The sequence below is a fragment of the Struthio camelus genome, chromosome 5 (genome assembly GCF_040807025.1).
Source record: "Struthio camelus isolate bStrCam1 chromosome 5, bStrCam1.hap1, whole genome shotgun sequence".
NCBI classification, from domain to species: Eukaryota; Metazoa; Chordata; class Aves; order Struthioniformes; family Struthionidae; genus Struthio; species Struthio camelus.
The window spans coordinates 7986410-7990575 of NC_090946.1; the positions used below are offsets into that span (position 1 = coordinate 7986410).

General features: G+C 66.6%; 1 long non-coding RNA gene across 1 annotated transcript; it reads left to right on the forward strand.

Moving 5' to 3' along the window:
* Window positions 1-2280, forward strand: LOC138067305 (uncharacterized). The gene is made up of 3 exons (XR_011141180.1): window positions 1-106; window positions 1430-1672; window positions 1953-2280. It is a non-coding gene; the product is annotated as an uncharacterized lncRNA (long non-coding RNA).
* The last annotated feature ends 1886 nt before the right edge of the window (window positions 2281-4166 follow it).

Genomic DNA, 4166 nt, shown 5'->3' on the forward strand with positions numbered 1-4166 from the left:
GGGGGAGCGAGCGGCCGGCGGCGAAGATGGCGGCGGGGTGGCCGGCTGTGTGGTGGCGCCTGGCGGCGGCGGCCGGGTCCCGTCGCGTCGCGTCGCGTCCTGTCTGGTGCGGTGGCGCGGCGCTGCTGGAGAGCGGCAGGCTGCGGGACGCGCGGCGGGTCGTGGCGCAGCCGGGCTCGGGGGCGGCGGGGGGGCCGGGCCGGGCGCGGGGAGGCGGTCGGGGCGGCCGGTCGCTCTCGCCTGGGCAACGCGCAACGGTTGTGGCAGCGCCGTTGGCAGCGCGGCGGGACCGAGCGGGACGTGCGCGATGGTGCCGGCCGCGAGCTGCTGGCAGCACCGGCGGGCGGCGCGGAGGAGCGAGCGCCGGCAGCGGAGCGCTGGGTGTCTGCGGGCGCTGTTTGCCGGCCCGTGCAGCGAGTGCCCGGCGGGCTGCGGGCGGCGCCGGAGGAGGGAGCGTTGGCAGCCGGCGGCCGGGCTGTCCGGAGCGCCGGGGAGGGGGCAGCGCTCGGGCAAGGGCTTCCCTGGCGGCCCCGAGGCGGCCGGGTGGCGCTTCCCGCCCCGCCGGGGGCTCGTCTGCTGCCGGGGGCGGCAGGTTTCCAGCGCGGCTGCCGCCCTCCCTCGGGCTTTCTTCGGGGGCGGGTGTTGGCAGGCTGGTTCCCAGCCCTGTGGGAGCCGCTGGAGCCTGGTGGTGGCGCGGCGTGTGGTGGCGCTGGCGCGGGGTCCTTCCTTGTCTGTCTGTCTGCCCGTGCAGAGCTTTCGGCCTTTGCTGTAGAAAGTGGAATCAGAGCGTATCATTTGGCCAGGGGGAAAAACCATCTCCTTGCCTGTGAAGCGTATAAGTAGAAGATGTGTTTTACTGGCGAGGCTGTTTTGGGGTTTCAGCTGCCTGGGGAGCTGAGAAGCGTAGTGGGAGCTGTGTCCTGTCTCTGCAAGATCTCTGTCTGCTTCCTTTGTGGCTGCTGGGAGCTGATGTGCTGAGAGCTCGGTTGTGTTTCTGCGGTTGTGTTTTCTGTTGCCTGGGTCAGCTCAACGTGGCCGCTTTGTCTGTCTGCGGGGGCAACTGGGGCGTGCAGCTCCCGCTGCCGGAGGGCTGTGGGGTGTTTCAGTTCCCAGTAGGTCATGACCGACTGGGTTACGCTCCCCGGGGCTCCTCTCCGCAGGTAAGGCCGGTGGGAACGTCTTGTGCCAGGGGAAGGGGCTCTCTGGGACAGCTCTGGCTGGGCTGCAGTGTCCTGGAGCGTACGAGGGGCTGGAGGACTTTGGACTTGCTTCTCTTTGGCTTTGCTTTTTGGAGTTGTTGGAGCTCCCTTGCCTTTTTAGTGAAGCAAGGGGCACTAAAGAGGAGAGGGAGTGTGAGTTGTGTGCAAGAGATGCTGTTGCTGTGCTGTGGTGCAGTGCCAGACTCGAGAGAGGGTCTCTTCTTTTCTAGGCGTCTGGGCGTCCCCTGCAGCCCACGCAGTGGGAACGTTGTGTCCCCTCGGCATTTCTGTACTGTGCCGGCGCCTTCTCCCTGAAGGCAGGCCTCTTGGTGTTCAGCGCTGTCGCCTTGCACACGAAGGAGGAGGAGAAATGGGCCTGAGCTGCGTATGGGAGGAAGGAGGCTTTTTGCCCATCACTGGCAGCACACAGAGAGCAGCGGCGCTCGGGCTCCTTCCGAGACCTTTGAGGCCTGGTAGGTGCCAGACAAGCTATGGCTCTGGTTTTGATTTATTTCATTATTAGTAGTAGTATTGTTTTTTAATATTTGGGGCCACTAGTTGTGTGCGTTTCTGCTCTGTTTTCAGCAGGAGCCGTGCTCTGTGGATGCACTGAAGGCCAGAAGGCAGAGCCGCAGTGCGCAGAGCCCCAGCGCCCGCTCCCCGGGGGGGGGACGCGGGGTCGGGCCCGAGTGTTGAGAGAGGGGAAAGTGCCTGGTCCTGCTCTTTCTTAAGAGCTCTGTTTTGTTTTCCTAGGTGCTGGTTGCTGGCAAGAGCTGCTCTTTCGTCTCTTGCCCACCCCTCCCGCAGCTCTCTGGGGCCCCAGCTTCAGACTCCAGCTGCACTGAGGAAGTGACCTGCTTTCCCAGAGACCCCCCCCCCACCACCCGAAGGAGCAAGAATCCGGCTTTGGCCTTCACGCACCCCTCCAGGAGCTGCCGCAGCAGGAAGGCGGCCTGCGCCTGCCAGCTCGTCCCGCTCCCCAGGAAGCGCCAAGTGGGACTCGGGCACGGTGGCACCGCGCGAAGGTGTTTGGGCTCTGGGCAATAAAACTTGGCGCGAGCCCCAGCTGAGGCGAGGTGCCACGTGCTGTGTTCTGTGCGCGGTCTCTGTTCACGCCTGCTCGCAGCTTGCCGAAGGCTGCGTTCTCCCTGCTCGGGGAAGAGCTCCTGGCTGCAGCGCTGGAGCGGAGAGGGGGCAGCCGGCAGCCGGGGCCGTCTCGCTGCAGTAGGTGAGAGCTCCTGTCCCAAGGGGCTGTTTCTCCTCGCCCCCAGGTTGGCCCTTCCTTTGAGCAGGGGCCCTGGCAGCCCAGCTCCAGCCCGGGAGGCCGCGGGGAAGGCCGGGGCGACGAGGGAGCAGCGAGCGCTCCTTGGCCTCAGGGCTTTGTGTGGGAGCAGCCGCTGGGCAGGGCTTTTTTGTGCCCCCACCAAAGCCCTGAGGCTGGGGAGTGGGGGGGTCTGGGCTGAGGCCTGCCCCTGCTGCCCTTAAAGGCAAGGTGGAGAGGCTTTAAGGCTCTTCAAGTCTCTGGGGGCTCTTCATGGAACTGAAGGAGCCCCCAGGGACTTGAAGAGCCTTAAAGCCTCTCCACCTTGCCTTTAAGGGCAGTGGGGGGCGTGGGGGCCAGGCCTGGCCCCCATTGGGCCACACCCCCCCCGGGAGCCAATGGGGGCCCTGGAGGCCCCTGGGCTCCCTAGCCTAAGAGACTTGTGTGGGGGCAAAAAAGCCTTGCTGAATTTCTGTCCCCACACAAGTCTCTTAGGCTAGGGAGCCCAGGGGCCTCCAGGGCCCCCATTGGGCCAGGCCGGCCCCTGCCCCCCGGGGGAGCCAATCGGGTCCAGGCCTGCCCCCGACGCCCACCACTGCCCTTAAAGGCAGGGCTGGGAGACTTTCAGAGTCTTCAAGTCTCTGGGGGCTCTCCAAGTTACTGGAAGAACCACCTCAGGGACTCAGCCCAACTGGGAGACCTGAAGAAGAAAGGTCTCCCAGGTGGGCGGACTCCCTGAGGTTGGTCTTCCAGGTACTTGGAGCTCCTTACTGTCTTCCTCAGTGCCTCCTGGTTCCCTTCAGAGCCCCCAGAGACTTTAAGACTCTGACAGCCCCTAGGGACTTGTAAGGAACGCAGCTGACCTGGGAGCCCTGCAGAAGAGAGGTCTCCCAGGTGGGCTGAGTCCCTGAGGTTGGTCTTCCAGTTACACTGAGGGACTTGGGAAGAAATTAAGGACCTCCAAGCTACTTGAAGAGCACCCTGAGGCTTGAAGACTCTGACAGTCTCCCAAGCCTGCCTTTAAGGGCAGGGGTGGGTGTCGGGGGCCGGCCTCGACCCGACCGGCTCCCCCGGGGGGCAGGGGCAGGCCTGGCCCCACTGGAGCCGCTCCCGCTCCAGGGAGCTGCTCGGGGCAAAAAAGCGCCGCGGCCTCGCTGTGCCTGGGGCGCCCTCGCTGCTCGGCCACGTGCCCCCAGCCGAGTTGACGCCCAAACCTTGGCTGTCACGAGGAACGCCCACGTCCAGCCGCGGAAAGGTCGGGGCCCCGGGGACCTAGATGGCCCCGCAGCGGCCGTGGCTGCTTTCTCCACCGCCTGGGGGCCCGGCCGGGCCGGCAACGCTGCTCTCCCTGGAGAGGAGGCTGCTCTCCCCCTTGGGCTCCGGGATCGGGTCCCTGGGGGCCGGGGGCCGGGCCCGGCCGTCTCGCTGACTCCGCTGGCGCTGCCGCAGGGCCGGGCGGGCTGCAAGGGAAAGACAAGAGCCCTTGGTGGCCCGTCCTCTGCCCGGCTGCTGACGGCTGAGCTGCCGGGCGCTGCCCGGCCGGAGAGGGCTCTGCGGGCACAGGACCGCGGCTCCCTCCTCTTCCTCCTCCTGGTGCTGGGCAGGGCAAGGGGATCGCTGCCAAACTCCTCTGCCTCCTGCCTGCCTGCAGGTGCTGCACGAGCCCCTCCCCGCCTGGCTGGGGCGAAGCCAGCGGGGTGCAGTGT